Consider the following 18278-nt stretch of genomic DNA (forward strand, 5'->3'; position numbering starts at 1 on the left):
GCACACACACACACACACACACACACACACACACACACACACACAATCTTTACTATCCCGGACCTTTGCTGCATAAGCTGGAGTACCGTGACTCTGAGCAATGTCTGCAGTAGCCCTGACAGACAGCTGGCACAGACATACAAAAGCAGCCAGAGCCAGCTCCAAAATAATGTCAACTCAGACAGGGCTGCACTAGCCAAAACACAGCATTCTTTGTCCTCCCAAGGATATCCCACCCCTGCTGGTTCACAGGCTGTAGATTTAAAGAGACAGATAAAAATAGAATGGGGGAATTTAGGAAATAGGGGTAACAAGCAGAATGTACCCCCTTGCCCACTGTAGTCTCTCCTGAGAATAAAGGAAAGAGCTCTGACCTCAGAGTAAATTTAGCATTTCGTTCCCTGAGTAACCCTTAACTCTAAATGTTGTCATGGCTTCAGAGTTGAGAAGAAGACACCTGAAGATCTTTGGATCTGCAGGCTAGAGACTGCTTTTTCTTTGGCACTGTAGTGAAGTGAGAACTCTACCGCCGAGTTATGTCCCCAGCCTTCCACTGCCTGGACATCCAGGTTGAGCTCTGTAACTCCCTGCTATGCGTGTGACAGAACAGAGCAGATGGGCTTCAGAAGCTCTGAGAACGTGGGAGAAAGATGTGCTGTGGCGATGCTTTTGCTCTCCCTTTACCTTGTCCTTTACTCCTTCCCAAAAGCCACTGGAAGAAAAGATAAAAATTTAAATACTGCTTAATTGCCATAAATGCTTGGGTCATTTCCTTCCTGCCTGGGTGTCTGGTCATAATACCTCTCCAGAAGACTAGTATTCTCATTAGAGGTGACAGACACCCATGTACTTGTGTGGGTAGTCTAGCTACAAACTGCCCTGCCCGTTGTTTTATAACATTGTATTCTAGTTTACATGTGGTGTGCATGTGTGCACATGTTTGTGCGTGCATGTGTACATGTGCATCCACGTGTGTGCTAGGCATGCAAGCATGTGAGCGTGTGTGTGTGTGTGTGTGTGTGTGTGTGTGTGTGTGTGTGTGTGGTGCTTTTCACCTTTTGTTTGAGACACCCACCCCCCATTAGCCTGGACTTCACCACGCGGACCAGGAGAGTTAGCCTTCAAGCTTCCAGGGATCCTACCTTCCATCCTGTCTCCTGCCTTGCAACATTGATTACAGGCACCACCACACCCTGCTTGTTACATGGAGTATTAATTAGTTACTTATCTTGTTATTGCAACAAAATATCTGAACAAAGTAACTTGGGAAAGGAAGGGTCTATTTTGAGTTATGATTCAAGGTGAGGGCTGTCATGACAAGACTGTCACCGCAGCAAGAGCCTGAGGCTGCTGCCTACATCACGCCCTTTGTCAGGAAGCAGAATGATGAATGCTCCATGCCCATCCGGTTCTCTCCTTCTCATTCCATCCTGGACCGCAGTCCATGGAATGGAGACACCCACATTCAGGGTGGGACTTCCCACTTCCCTTAATGTAATCTAGATAATCCCTCTCAGAGGTTCCCAGAGACTAGCCTAACCCAGATACCCCTTGTCTTCTAGGTGGGGCTCTAGATCCTATCAGACAGACAATAAACATTAAGCATCACACATGGTCTTCAGACTTGCAAAAACTGCGCTTTCCTGGCTGAGTTATCTTCCCAGGCCCACTTGAGAATTCATTATCTCAGAAGTGTTATGTGAGCGGACTCACATACTAACTTTGAGTTTGTATTTTTCTTCTCAGTATACTGTCCTTAGGTGTCATCCAGGTTGTAGTGTGCACCAATAGTCCATCGCTGACTCGTTTTAATGATAGAGCAGGATTCTATGATAAGATCACATAGGTTTTTCCACATGTCACAAGTGAGAGGGTGTTGGGATTGTTTCCAGACTAGCTATTATAAATAAAGATGAGTTCAGAGTGCCTGTACAGATTTTTAAGTGAACAACGCTTTCCATTTCCTGGGATATGTGCCACAGTGGAGCATTGGGTAGAATACAAAGTACATGTTTAATTTTCCAGGAAATGCAAAAGTACTTTCCATAGTGCTAAGCTGTGTTCCTTTCCTATTGGCAGTGTGTGAAAACTCAGCTTTCTCCAAACCCCTGCCAGAGTAATTTAGCCATTCTGTGGGGAACACAGCAAGCTCATCCAGTTTCTTATGAGCCTTCTCTCTGTAGCTTGTAAATGGGACCTTCTTCACAGGGACCAACTTCTGTGTCTCTGGCCTAATCACGTCTTCTTTTTATTGTGCTTCTTATTTTATTCTTCCACAATAGCTGTGTAGCATTTTCCTAGAGATTCAAACACTCCATCCTTCACAGAAGCTCATTAAGAAAGAAAGTAGGCCAGCCTGGTGGCATAAGCCTTTAATCCCAGCACTTGGGAGATAGAGGTAGATAGATCACTGTGAGTTCAAGGCCTCCCTGGTCTCCATAACAAATTCTCGGGCAGCCAGGTCTCCAGAGAGAGGTCTTAAGTCTCTGGCTCAAATCTTACTCCTAAAATAAATACATAACAAACAGGTGTACAGTTAAATAAATATTTTGGAAAAAGAAAGAAAGTAAGCAAAAGTTTCAAAATAGCTTCAGGAAGTTGGGGAAGCTGATCAGATTCCCTAGGACCCTTGCCTCCCCAAGAAGATATAAACAGCAACGACTGCTGAGAAGTACTGTCCAGCAAGCCAAGAAACAAAGAAGTCTCTGAGGCCGGACCACCTGCCTGGAAGAGGATCAGACCACCTGGGGCACCTGGGCAGGACACCCCCACCTGTAGAGCTGCCTGCAGTTGTGCAGTGCATTCCAGCGCCCCAGGTTTTGTAAGCTGTCACCTATACTAGGGTGGGTTTTGGAGATGCAGCTGACCTTGAGTCCTTTATGCTTCTGTAAGTGACCCTTCATCCTTACTCCTGTAGGGAACACCAACAAAAGCCATTGGCTCACCAAGCTGGATTTTGGCACTTCAGTGGGATCTGTACTTCGCCCTGTCATCTACTCCTACCTGGAGAGAGTAGATGTGGGTGTTCCAACTCCTCGGGAAGAATCTGTCACACAACAGTTTCATGCATACATTGGACCTTAATTGTATCCATTTTCCATCACCCGCTCTTATCCCCATGCCACCCTGGATACAACTCTTACTGGTTATGACCTACCATAAGTGGTCACAGTTTGAGATAAGGGGGGCTGAGATTTCCACACAACTCCTGGAGGGACACACTTAAGTCCATAGCAAGGTTTTTATTGTGTATTTGCTGAATTTGTCCACTGAAGAAATCTTCTGCATGTGGTTATTTATTTGTCAGATTTTTATTGCTTGACATGGCCTCCTGAATGAAATATATCTTAATTTAGATCACAGTTCTGAAAACTACAAGTTCAAGCATCAGTCAGGCTCTGGGATGAGTCTCACGGTGGATGGTTGGAGTACACAGGGAGGAACAATCCTTTATCCAGTCAGAAATCCCTAAGACATGGGTGGGGCCAGGCTTGATCCTTCTGTAACAACTATGCTTCAAAAACTTCAGGGACTTCCTGAGAATGGGATTCCCAGAGCACCTAACAATGTCCCATTGGGCTGCACTTTGTAAAGTTCCACAGAGCCTATCACCATAGGAACCAAGTGCCAGTCACATGAGCTCTCAGAGGGGTGGAAGGATACAATCAAACAGTGTCCAACGCTAGCAATAATATTAGACTACTTGTAGCAGGAAAAACAGAATCAAAGATTTTAAACTTTATGTATCTACACTACATGAAAATAAATGAATTACAAATTCTCTCAAGTGGAAGAAGGAGAAAGAAGAATATGCTCTGTGTGCCGAACCCTTTATATTTCATAAGAGAAGCAAACTGATCCTCTTATTCATAGTAATAAATTAAAAACAAATAAAAGGGACTAGTTAGACATTTATGTCACACATGTGGGGTCCTAGGTTCAATCCCCACTACCACAGAAATAAGTGAATAATAAAATAAGTTCGCTATTCGGTGTTAATAATAATGAGAAGAATAAGAATAGATTAGGGGTGGGCATGGTGGTACCTGTCTTTAATCCCAGCATTCAGGAGGCAAAGGTAAGTGAATGTCTGAGTTCAAGGCCAATGTGGCCTACACAACAAATTCTAAGCCAGTGAAGAATAAATAGTAAGACTCTGTCTCAAAAAAAATAAAATCGGTGATGGTGGAAAAGGGTAGGAAGCAATGGTCTCTAGAGTGTGGGACTCGGGGATGTCAGCCTGCACACACTTCTCTGTCATTTAGGACAAAGGTGAACACGTTGCTGCCAGGACAAGGTAAGTCTTTATCTAGTAAGCCTTGGGTGACTCAGTTCTTCATTCACCACTTATAAACCTCCATAGTGCAAGCTCACCTTACTTGGGGCTGAACTGAGTTGGCGACCAAAGAGAAGAATCACAGTAACTTTTAGGAAACGGAGAAAAAGCGAGAGGCTTGTGTGCGAGTGGAATTGGGGCCAGTGTCAAGAAACACCTCTGTGATGGAGTGTGGCTCAGTTGACTCTGCTCTCTGATTTGCTCCCAGCCCTTGCACAAGAAATCACAAGATCCATCCAGAGTACTGACAAGCTTCAGCTAGCCTCCATCTCTATTCCAGGCTCAGCAGGCATCTCACAATTTACAAAACCATACATTCTGCTGTCACTCAGGCTGAGAGAGGATCTTCCCTTGCAGTGAGGGTCAGCTCCCCACCCTTGACTGCAGGATGAAAAAAAGTAGGGGTGCATTCTAGATCTTTCAGGAGTCCTCTGGTGAGGTTGTCCTCTGAGGTCACGACCCTGTATCTCCAGCACAGGGTGTGAGGAGCAGAAAGTCATAGTGCTTCCTCCAGGGGGAAGGCAGGACGCAGACACTGCCTTCTGAGCGCTGTGTGTTCTCAGAGCCTTTTGTGGTGTTCTAAGTGGGCTTACCCAGACCCTCTCATGCAAATCCCTCCATTGCCACCACCCAGATCTGCTGCCGTGAAAATGGCTGCCTCTTGCATTCTCTAAAGAAGCAGGGAGATGTACAGCCATTGCTTCCCCGGGTGAGCAGTTATAAAGCAGGTTTCAGGACTCTGTTGCCTTTTCAAACACTTTCTATTGTGTGTTTCTCAAGACTCCAGGAAGAAACAGAAGAGGAATGCCTCAGGAGGGGACTGTTTACAAGAACAGGTGGGTTGAGGAGAAAAGTCAGTGCCCAAGGAATCACCATAAGAAACAGGAGCCAGGCAACACAATGGCCACAGACTGTGAGGCATGGGGCAGAACCCTGGCTGCATTAACAGAGGAGAACAGCCAGGCAGGCAGGAAAGCGCTGCCAGGGCAACAGCCTCATAGAAGAAAGGTAGAGAGCAAGAAACCCAAATCCCTCTCCTCCTCCCTTCCAGAACCCTACAGTGTCACCAGTGGCTCAATCCAAACAGAAGCAGAAGGAAAAGGTTCTGATGGATGGGATTCATAATACCACTCTCCTTGGATGCCAAAGGCAGAGAAAGATGGCAGCAAGAGGATCTCGTGTGCCGTGAGATCACCACTCACATCTCCTGTCTTTTACTCTCTTGTTCGCTAGGATTTTCAGTGCCGTGAAAATGCAATTTAAAAATGTGAAGACATATTCGTTGTAATAATGATCTTAATATGTGCCTTATTAGACCTAAATTAGAAACTAAAGGGGAACCAGCATCTTTGTGGTTCTCATGACTCTCAGCCCTATTAACACATCAGGGACTTAGGGGGCAACTCACCTCCCATGGGTTGTATCACTATTCAGCTGTTCAGTGTTTGATCACATGATAATGTCAACATCAAGGAAGGGGACTGGGCATGGTGGTACATGCCTGTGATCCCAGCACTTGGGAGGAGATGGGGGCAGGAGGACCAGTAATTCGAGTTATCTACGGCTCTATAGGGATCTATTTCTAACTTAAAACTCAAAATATCACAATCAAAGAAGAGGAGAGTGGACCATTGAGATGGGGGCATTTGTCACAAAGTCCCCATGTGAGACGCTCACAGTCCTACAGATCACACTTGACAACTTTAAAAGAGGACTTACCACCACCTGAGTAATTTCAATTAAGCTCTCCAAACCAACGATTCTCTGTGAAATTGGTCAGACTCCCTTTGACGTCATTCTAGATTTGACTCTGATTAACAGGGCCTGAGAGGTCCATATGGGACCACCTGTCCACCAGCCCAAGACCCTCTGGGATGGCGTCACTACCAGATCCTTCTCAGCCCAAGACCATATTGGCTGAAAGGACTGTTGAGCCTGGAAACACCAAGAAAGCATCCCCATTAGCTTCTCCAGAGGATGAAATTTATGCCTCCTCCATACCAGCTCCAATTGCCAGCACCACACAGCTCAGAGGCAGTGACAAGGTCACCTGATCACGTCCCACCAACCACACCCACCATGCTCACCAACCTCATTGGGCCAGCCAGCTCTACCAAAAACTGATTTGCTGTGTTCCAGTGATGACCCTATTCCAATGAAATAGCACTGAAGGAACTGTCAGGCCCTCCCCTCACCCAAGAAGATGGCGGCTGTGTTATCCAGCCACATAGGTGCCTAAAGAGGAGCGAGAGCCCTTCCATGATGGCTGAGATATTTAAAAAGAGATTTTTCTTCTCACAGTCAGACTTAAAGGACTAATTCCTGAAATGCCATCTCCCACCTAGTCTCACCAGCTCATGAAAGAACACATATAGAAAAAGTGCCCTACAGAAATTGTTGCTAAGAAATGCGGTGATCCCCAGGTTGCTACCATTGACAGACACAAGCAAAGCTTATCGGTAATGTGCCTGGAACAACCTCAAGCCAGGACCCGAGGCCCCACACTGACACAGAAACAGTGGTCCTACACATCGGAACATCTGGAAGAGGAAGTGGACTTGACCTCAACCCAGCAGAGGTTACCAATGCATGCAGTTGTGATGTGCACTTTTGCAGGCTGGGTAGAAGCTTTTCCTCCACACACAGTTTACGTAGAACTTCCACACGTGCTCCCATCCCCGGCCATCAGAGCAGCTGAGAGAATGAATAGGACTTTAAAAGAGCACCAGCCAAACATTGCCAAGAAACAGACCTCCCTTGGCAGAAATTCTGCCACTTGTCTGCTTAGTGGGCATTGAATGCCCTTCAAATACGGCTGCTCTCCTTTTGAGATCATGTGTGGCTACCTGCCTCTACCACTTCCCCAAGGACTCAAGGGGCCTCACAGACTGTGAAACACCTACCTACATCGGCTCTTCGAAGATGTGGCTCACACTGCACAAAACTGTTCACTCCCTCAGCTCTTGAGATGGCAGGCCTCGAGCAGTCAATAGAGACACCGTACCCACACCAAGGCTGCTGTGGACCCAAGCCAGGGATGGACTGGGGCCGCTGTTCCAGACCTGCCTCTGAAACTGGCTGTCCTGGAACTCACTCTGTAGACCAGGCTGGCCTTGAATTCACAGAGATCCGCCTGCCTCTACCTCCAGAGTGCTGGGATTAAAGGCATGGGCCACTATGCCCAGCTAATAAATGCTTTTTGAAAGATGCAATTTCTAAGAAGTCATCGATGATACCTGTGACTTAATGAACCTGCAAAGATCACCCATTATGATGTCCTGAGCAGACACTGTCTCCTTTTTCTCCCTTCAAAGACCTTGTTCAGTATAACTCTAATCTCCCAATCTTAAAATAAAAGTCTACACTTCTGATGGCTAGAAAGACAGCTCAGCAGATAAGAGCACCGGCTGCAGAGGACCAGGGTTCAATTTCCAACACCCATATTCCAGCTTAAACCATCTGTAACTCCAATCCCACGGGATCTGCTGCCTTTGTCTGGCCTCTTTTATTAAAAATAATTTACTTTTCTTTTATGTGTATTGGTGTGTATGTCTCTATAAGGATGTCCAGTCCCCTGAAACTGAAGTTACAAACAGTTGTGAGCTGCCATGTGGGTGCTGGGAATTGACCAGGGTCCTCTGGAAGAGCAGTCAGTGCTCTTAACCTCCGAACCATCTCTCCAGCTCATTGTCTGGCCTCTTTGGGCACTGTACCAATGTTCCACACACATAAATCCAGTCAAAATATCTACAGACATAAAATTTAAAAAATAAAAATAACCTGCTGAGATCATTTAGTGGCATTTCAGACTAATCACTTTAGGAGCGCATCCTGTAGAAGATTGACTCTCCGTCTCCCAGCAACCATTAGTAATGTACTCCTCACCTACGAGTACAGCCTTGTGAGATTTCCCATGTAGAGTTTCTTAAACCCAAGGTTGACCTTTGGCCTCCACACGTGTACACATACATATCCATTCATACACACACCACACACACACATACACACAAATAAAAGAAAAAAGAAGATGGAAATTCTAAAAACAAAACATGGACATCAAAAGTTAAGAATTCTTGTGACAGGCTCATCAGTAGATTTGACACACTGCAAGGAAGAAGCAGTCCACTTTAAGACAGAGCAATAGAATCTATCCAAAAATAACACTAAAAGATTGACGAATTAAAAAAAAAAAAAACAGGCCGCGTAAAAGCTGAGAGATAAACTAACGTGTACCTGGAGTCCCATAGAAAGCAAAGGAGAATAGCCAAAATAAATAATGCTTAAGAATGTTCCAAAATTAGGTAGAGGTATCAGAGAAAATGTCTAAGAACATCAAAACCGCCCCAGACCTAAATCAGGATAAACATTTTAAAATGTCAGCGAATTTCATGTAGTCTTAGTCAGCAAGATTGCCAAACAAAAGATCACAGATTGAGCAGCTTTGACAGGAGTAATTTCTTTCTCGTACTTCCAGGGGCTGGGAGTCCATGGTCCCCGCGCCAGGTGTGCACAGCACAGTCTGATGTCACCTTCCTTTCTTTGTACACAATCAGATTCTCCCTTAGCGACACCAATCCTACCCCTACGGCACCATTCAGCCTGAAGAACCACCTGAAAGTTTTATTTCCAGAAGCATTCTCATTGAGGATTAAGGCTTCCACGCGTACATTTGGGGGACATAAGTCTCCCTCCTCTGCATATGCTCTACTGGAAGATCAAAGAGAAAGTCTGAAGGCAGCCAGAGAATCAGCAATGATTGTGCAGAGAAACAAAAGCCAAAAAACTGTGGAGATAATAGAAACAGAAACGGGGTATAGTTTAAAAAGAAGAAAGGAGAAGGCCAACTACTACAGTCTGAGAATATAATTCAAAGAAGACGATTCACTGCAACAAAGTCAAGTCTGAGGTGTTCACTGCCCACGGAGTATCTCCGCGAGAAAAGGAGATTTGTGAAGGGCAACACGGTGACAAGCTGGAACTGCGTCCGGGTTGGGTGGGGCAACACATATCTATACATAAGATCCAACTGCACAGAGAGTTTCTCACACGCACAAGTGTGTGTGAAACTAGTCAAGACTGAAGAACACTATTAATTCCGATTCCTGCTTTCCATGTGTGTAAAATGTCATTGTGGTAAACAACTGGATGACAAATGCATGGCTCATTTTTAAATGTCTGGCCACTTCCTGTGGATCTACAATTATACAGCATTAAGAGGATTTTTGTATCATGCACAATAGTTTCAAAATCCTGAAATCAGGATAAGTTTAACTAATTATTCTAATATTGGCAAGACATTATTAATAAGATAAAGAAGATCGCCGTAGCTGGGGAGACGTGCTTGTTTGGGATTCAAGGACTTCTTATCTTTAAAGAGTCTGTGACCCCAAACTACATCTAAAGATTCAATGAAATAAGAAACACAAACCCCAATTCATGTTTTGTTTTGTTTTGTTTGAGGCAAGGTGTAACTGGAGGTTTCTCTTCCGCCTGCCAGCTCCCAAATTCTGAAGCTTAATATTAATTACAAACTGGCTAATGACTCAAGCTTCTTACTGGTTAACTCTGCATATAAATCAACCCACTTTTAATAATCTGTATGTCGCCACATGCCCCGTGGCTTATGGGTAATACTCCTTTGGCGACTGGCGGCAACTCCCAGACTCTGCCTTCTTTTTCCCTGTATCTTTGCTTGGATTTCCCATCTGGTTCTATTCTGCCTGGCTTTGGTCAAATCAGATTCTTTATTAGCCAATGGCAATGAACGATATTTACAGCATACAGAAGGGCATCCCACATGAGCAAGGTTTCTCTGTGCAACCTTGACTGTCCTGGAACTCACTCTGTAGACCAGGCTGGTCTCTAACTCACAGAGATCCGCCTGCCTCTGCCTCCCAAGTGCTGGGATTAATGGTGTGCACCGCCACTGCCCAGCCCAATTTATGTTTTTGTAGAAACAATAGGGAATCTAAAATTTACATCGAAATTTAGGGGAGAAGGGAATTATTTTAAGAGTAAGTTCAAAACTAGATGGGGGCTGCCACCCTATTCTTCTCCTTTATTGGAGGTCAAATAAAGGGTGATGTAGGGTGACACCGCATGACCCTTATTGTAGGAAGGAATCCTGAATCTTGAAACAACAGTAGCGGCCATCTTCTCCTCTCCGGTGATATACGTTGGGCAGGAGAAGCAGTGGCATTCAGAGCAAGGTCAGTGGCAGGGGTCAAATTTTAACATTGTTGGGTGAGACCCTGAGAGTGTGCCTTGTGCAGAAACAAGCATTTCTGTGAGTCAATCCATTACGCCAAAGTGATGACTCGGCAATCACCGTGCAGTCAGTTCCCCTTTGCATTGCAGCATACAACAAGGAAAGGAGCATATGGGCAGCTGTGACCCCAAGCACCGTGGAGACTTTAAACTGACTCCAGAAAGTCGAGTATACAAACGAGCTTGTGGAAGGCGAGCAGCTCTCTGAGAGCTCCACAGCTCCCACCGGACGGCACTAACCGAGTGTTCCAGGTCCTTAGAGAAAGCTCCTGACATGCCACTAAGTAGCAGTCACTTAGGCTTTTTTGGGGGCGGGGATGTGCCTGTCATGCACCCTTCCTGCTTTGATCAGTGTGGGTCTGTTTTGAAACAATGTAACAAACAACTAGTTTGGTTGCTTGTGTTCCTGTTACTTTCCTCATCTTATGGGTTGCAAAGACGGCTCAGCAAATAAGAGTATATTGGCTGCTCTTCCAGAGGACCCTGGCTTGATTCCCAGCACCCACATAATGGCCCACAACCTTCTGTAACTCCAGTCTACTGGGATCCGACACCTTCTTCTGGCCTCCACTGGCATTACATACACATGGTGCACAGACACACATTCAAACACTCATACACATAAAATAAAAATAAGTAAAATTTCCAAAAGTTTTTAATATTCTTATTATTTAAAAGTCTTGTCTTTTATACTGTATTTCTGATTCTATATATTATTTTATATCAGTTGTGACCAGTAATATAGACATTAGATTTCACTTTTAATCCACATGAGAAAAAATTACTAAAAATAAATTTGGCTAGACCTTATTTTATGACTTTTAGAACATGTTTGTAGCAATGAGGATGTTTCTTTTTTCACTGAAAATGTAAATTACTTCCTCCCTTCCAACCAGCTATTAAGATTACATTTCTCATAATCTGGTGTAGTCTTATGTTCTGTGTAAGCACTGAATGAACTTTTTAACTTCTTTTTGAAAAAGTGACACACGGTGCTCTGCTTTCATTTGCACTACTGATATAAAATATCCTGACAAAAAGCAACTTAGGAGAGAAAGGGTCTATTCAACTGAACATTCTAGGTCCGCGGCCATCACTGCAGAGCAGTCATGGCAGCAGGAGATTGAGACATCCCATCCACAGTTCAGAGCAGAGAGAAAAGAGCGCATGCCTGCCAGGCCGCCCACCTGTTCCCCTGCTGGCCTGCTTGCCAATCAGCCCACTCACCTGTCACCTGCCGGCCGGCCTGCCCACTCTCCTGCCTTCCTCCCTCCTCGTGCTCAGCTGAATTTCTGTACTCATACACAGTTCAGGGCCCCTTACTTTGTGAATAGTGCTGCCCACAATGGGCCGGATCACTTAAATTAGCTAAGACTATCTATCTCCAACAGACACACTCACAGGCTAACAAGATGTGGACAATCCATCACTGAGACGCTCTTCCCGGATGATGCTGGATTGTATCAAGTTGACAGTTAAAGGTATTCATTTTACATGGTTTCCTTCAGATTTAATTTTTTTAAAAAGTTCTAAAATTAGATTATGGGCTAGGGAAATGGCTCAGTTGTCAAAGCGTTTGCCCCGCACACTAAACAAAACCCAGGCTCAGTGGCACACATGTGTAACTCCATCATTGGGGAGGTGGTGACAGACAGGTTTCTAAAGCTCTCTGGCCAGACAACTCAGACAAATTGAGACCCTGTCTCAAAAGATCAAGTAAAACACCCAGAGTTGACTAGGCCTACACACACACACATGTATACACACTTGCACGCGTACACACATGTGCATACACCCACATGAACATATGTGCGCACCACACAAAAGTTTAGAAATTAAATAATTAACGCAATTAGATTGTTAAGATGTTTGCCCCATTCTGATATTAATCTGTTCTATTCGCTTGTATTACACAACAATGTCCACTAGAGGGCGCACACGGCAAATTAAAGAAGGCTTGAAACGTGACTAGGCTCCCAATCCAAGTCAAGTTTGCTAGCCTGTTTATAGGATGGTTCTTAGACAGGTACGGTGACATCATGGAGAAACAGTCATGGTGGCAGAGATTAAAGTCATGCACAGACCTACAGCAGTCTCACCCCGACCAGACTTTGGCCTCTAGACTGCTGTTCTGTCCCCCCCAAAATCCTCATCCTAAGAGCTTGGTCTCAGGGACATGTAATTGGGAGGTGAGGGGACTCTGAGAGGTGAGATCTAGTAGGAGATCATTGGTCATTAAATGTGTAATCTTGTAGAAAATTGTCCTCCTCTCCCACTCGGTCCTATGTGTGTGTGTATGCAATACCACACTTCACCAGATGCCAACCAAATGACATCACCTGATCACACACTTGAACCTCCAAATCTGCTTAATTGTTCTTTACAAAGTTAGCCGTCTCCCCGGCATTTTATTGCGTCAATACAAAACTAGGTAATCGACATATAAATTATAAACAACAAAGACGAGCATCGTGGTTCCCTGTTGTGGTACCATCCCTCAAGGATGCCAGTAGCCCTGGGTAATAGCAGGAACCTTGTATCCAGAGAACGACATCAGTTCATCCTGACTAAAACTGACATAGACTTTTGATGTAAGTACTTGTTGGCCCTGCTCAGAGTGCCTTTGCTGGCACCACTGGTCAAGGGTTCAAAGTCAGAGTCAAAAACAAGATGTGGCAAATGAGATATGTGAACTGCAAATATTAAGTATTATCTTAACACTGATGTCCAAGGTACCTCTCTCCTTGCCCTAGTCCCACCCCTGTATGATATCTGATACATCTCCATGAAACCACACACGGCACCATGTTGGACCACGGGGTCTTTGAGCCTAAAGAAGAAAACACCAGGCACATGGACCCCACTGATCAAATCGTTTGCCACACCATGTGGTACTGATAGTAGCGCTGAGGTCACCTATGCAAGCTGAGAATCCAGGTATCCTCAAGGCAAGGGCCACTCGAGTGGAAAGTCCTCAGTGACTGAAACACTTGACTCAAGAACTGAAAGACGGAATCAGGCTTGGGTCCACTCAACATCACCCAGAGGCCCACTGGAAGCATTTTGGCTTCCCATGCCTGCTAATCTAGACCCCAAGTATCCCACAAAAAAAATGGTGCTTACACTGGGGTACAAAATAAGAGTTTCCCAGGTCCTGAACAAGATGGGTACCCCCTGCTCTCCGGTTCTCATGCCAACAGACCATCACAGAAAGACATGGAAGCAGTAAACCCTCGTCATCATGTGAGGGGAGGGTGACCGTCAGCATCACCGAGGGGATGCTTGTTGCTACAGGGGGAGGACCGTGGTGGTGAGTTTACAACCTGCTGTCTCTGTCTATTTTTATTCCAGCTTAGACTGTAAATGATAAAAATACAGCCACGGTGGCCTGCCGAGGAGACAACAAAAAGAAGTTAAGACTCTCGGGAACTCTCTTCTCCACTCTGCCAGACTAGCCAAGACGCTGGCTCAAGTGGAAAGAGTCCACAATGGTCTACTTAGAGGAGTGATGATCTCAGAGCCAGCTGCGGAGTGGGAGCTGAGAGCCCACTGCAGCCATCTAACCTGGCAAACCTATGACAGGGAGGAGTAAATTCATCTCAGAGGACTCTAGGTTGTGTGAGCTGACAATGAAAGCTGCCTAGGGTGCTCCCTCATCCAAACTCCAGAACAACGCCATGGGAGCCTGATTTAAAGGTTCCCCTGGATTTTCTGACCATCATGAGCTTGGAAATAAGTGGTTTGGACCGCTCTCTGGTAGTGGATGGGTTAGATCTGTATCTGTACGATCCTTGTGTGATCACAAAACGAAATTTCAAGATCTCTCCCAGTATCACAAGTCTAACACCCAGCTCATTACTCATTGCAAACTAATAGCCACTTAGTTTTAAAGCGCTTGATTTCCAATTAATCCTGGGATGACTATTCATTGCCAGAGGAATTTACTGAAGTCATTTGTGGAAGTGACACATTTTCTGAGTATGACACATGTCTTATTGATTTTACTTCATGAGATGCTGCTGACTCGTCCTAATGTGCGTATGTCACTATATTGGTCAGACTAGACAAGGTGATGCTGTGGCAACAAGCTCCAAAATCTGCGATTCAGTACAGCAGGAGTCAGGAACAAAGTCGTCTCTCCAGACTGGTCCTCCAGCTCAGCACTCGTCTCTCCAGACTGGTCCTCCAGCTCAGCACTCGTCTCTCTAGACTGGTCCTCCAGCTCAGCACTTGTCTCTCCAGACTGGTCCTCCAGCTCAGCACTCAGCACTCAGCTTAGGCTCCACCACTGCAGGAAACTCTCTGGGATCGGTTGTATGAGAAGAAGCCACTGAGGGCCAGTTCCGCTGTACGCTCAGAATGGGGTCCTACCTGCACACAGGAAGACTAGTGGTGCTACAATCGTTAAATAATAGGTATAGGATCTGGGAAGGTTAGGAAAGAAAATATAATTACATGTTCGTGTGTTCATGTATTCGGATACAGTGGGTTTGGCTTGTTTCTTTTACATCACTGAGGATGCAAGTTATTTTGCATGATTTAAATGCTTAATTTTACCTTTAGTTTGCATCCTTACGGTAAACAAAGAAAATATAAAAACTCCCACTCTCACGCCTGGAAAGGTAGCCATATGTGTTCTTAGAGCTGGAGTCACTGTTGGCATTGACCTCGTGGGTTTGTTCTGCTCGTCAATGGAGATTTCATTCGATCACTAATAATTTTGGTTCGATTTTCGGGCAAGGCATTTCTCTCTGGGTCTTCATTCCTCCATCTCTAAAATAAAGACATTTGAAGAAACTGCCTCTAAGATGCCTTTCACCTGAGGACGTGCAAACACACAACCCTACGATATCTATTCTCTCCTCCTTTTTCCTCCACAACTGCACTCAGGACCATTAATACCTGGCAGGACAGACTTTGTGCCAGCCTCACGTCTCCTTTCAAGGCCCAAGGCAGCTTGCAGTGTTCAGCTATCCTGATAGCGCCATTTAGAGTCCATGTCCACTGTGATGTACAAGCATTATAGCCCTAAGACTCGGGCCAAAAGCTCAGAGTGCTCAGAATTCTAACTTTGGTTAGAAAACAACGCTGAAGTCACTTCCCCCAGTATATCCCGAAGGATTTAGAACTTTCTTATTTCATTATATGTATTCATTTGATATTATGTGTGTTTTGTTTATATGTGTATGTGTGTGTATGTGCAACTCATGCAGGGTGTGCGATGTGTATGTGTGCTTGGTGCCCACAGAGGTCAGAAAAGGGTATCAGATACTCTAGATTCTAGAGTTACCTCCGTGTGGGAGCTGGGAATCGAAGTCAGGTCCTCTGGAAGAGCAGTATGCTCTTAACCAGAGAACCATTGCCTCAGCCCTGGCTTTTTCGCTTACAGTTGTACACCCTTTTGCTTAGGACAGCTCCTAGAACATAGTTACAGACACAGTATTTGCCATTTCAGTAAGTGAGTCTAACCTCAACTCCACCCCCGTTTTAGAGCATGCTTCGGAACTCACCATCTGCTTCTCTAGCAACAGAGAAATGATTACCTAATGAGATACTCCAGCCCACTGTTTCTCCCAGAGGCAGGCCTACCTGGAGAATGATGCTATCCAACTCTATTCAGACTGCTAACACAGCCACTGAGGGATCGAGAGATGAGCAGCCAAGAGAGTAAACATCAGCTCTGAGAGAGGAAACGCAAGCTCCAACGACAACCACCTCTAAGGTGCAAACTATGCTTTGCTTGACAAGACATTTATGTCCGTGCTTAAAATCCTGCCTTGAAGATTAGGCGAGGACAAGATTTTTCTGAATTCAGTGTTTAATGTCTAAGGTTTTCAGCACAGTAGCCAGCAGGGGGCATACATGCTGCTTAGTGCAGTGCATCCTACAGAAACTGACGCCGATTCTGCGCCGGAATAAACCACTGACACATCTAAGGCTCTGTCACTACCTTTTTTGACAACATAGAGACTGTTCTATAATGTAGAAAGGGACTTGGCTGCAGACAGTGTGTAATGAGGATAGAGTGTAGAAATCCATCCTTGACCACCGTCGAACAGCAGAGACCCAAGGCACGCCTAAGACCTAAGTAAGAAGCATGACTGTAAGCCCAAAAGTAAGCCTTGCTCACCATGAACCAGAATCCTTCAAAAGCTGCCTAACAATGACACCTTACTCTCTGTCTTAGATAGGGTTACTAGTGCTATGGTGAAACACCATAACTAAAGAAACTTGAGGAGGAAATGGTTTATTTGGCTCACACTTCCACATCCTGTTCATCATTGAAGGAAGTGAGGACAGGAGCTCAAGCAGGGCAGTGATGTAGGAGGTCCTTCTGTCTATGTGTTGTTTTCATTGGTTGAATAAAGAAACTGCCTTGGCCTTTTGATAGGACAGCACTTAGGTAGGCGGAGTAGACAGAACTGAATTCTGGGAGGAAGAAAGCAGAGAGGGAGAGAGCTGCCATAGAGCCTACAGGTCAAACATGCTAAATCTTTCCTGGTAAACCACGACCTCATAGTGACATACAGATTATTAGAAATGGATTGAATAAAGATGTGAGAGTTAGTCAATAAGAGGCTAAAACTAATGGGCCAGGCAGTGTTTAAATGAATACAGTTTCTGTGTGATTATTTCAGGTGTAAGCTAGCTAGGCATCTGGGACAAACAAAGGAACCCTCTCTCCCTCAGAGGGCAGGAACCTGGAGACAGGAGCCATCAGCTGCTTATGGTTTGTTGACCCCACTTCTTGACTTGCTCAGCCTGCTTTCTTACAGAACCACCAGCCCAGGGATGGTACTACCCACAACAGGCTGGGTGCTCCCCCATCAATCGCTGATTAAGGAAATGCTCTACAGCGTTAGCTTACAAGGCAGTATCTCAGTTGGGATTCCCTCCTTGCAGATGACTCTAGTTCCTGTCAAGGTGACATGAAACTCTCCAGCATACTCTCTAACCCTCTGGCATTCTTCTTGTGAATGGTAAGGCTAGAGGAGACTGCAAAGGCATTAGGCAGCTGCATTCGTTGCCTCTGAAATTGACATGGTCCCTCCTGAATGAAGGAAGCTTGTAAGACTCAAGAACCTGCATATAGGGCTCAGGGAATCTGTGAAACTTACAAGCCTCAGGAAGCAGAGAAAGATGTAGAATGCACTCGGTCCCTCCCAAGATTTTATAAGCAGCAAAGAGTTGTCGGGAAGAGACTTCCACGGAGCCGTATGAAATGATGCAGGGGAGGTCCTTCTGTCGCCCATGCTCATTTAAGCTTCACCCACACTTCTGGGAGTAACCCCAACTTCATTGGTTGACCAAGCTAGACTCGGGTGGAATTGCTTCTTTGATCTGTCATGGATCCCTTATCCAAGGTAAAGAGAAGCCTGCTCACCTCTCCTCAGGAGAAATCAGGCAGCACCTACGCTTCACCATTCTTCCATTTGACTAGGCCCAGATAAAAAGCAAGTTATTTACCCTAAAGCAAACAGCTATGTGGGTCCTGAAGTGTAAAACTTTAAGACAATTCTGAGGACAATTCTGAGCCCTTTCAGTCTCAACAGTAATGCTCTCCCCTCCCCCCCAACCAAGGACTTAACAGCTACACATGCACGTACTGAGATGTTGGGAACTTTCCATCTCCTTGAATAGAGGCAAGATAACCCTTAGGTGTTGACTCAGTTCC

Source organism: Myodes glareolus, chromosome 24 (assembly GCF_982192425.1).
Source record: "Myodes glareolus chromosome 24, mMyoGla1.1, whole genome shotgun sequence".
Classification (NCBI taxonomy): Eukaryota; Metazoa; Chordata; class Mammalia; order Rodentia; family Cricetidae; genus Myodes; species Myodes glareolus.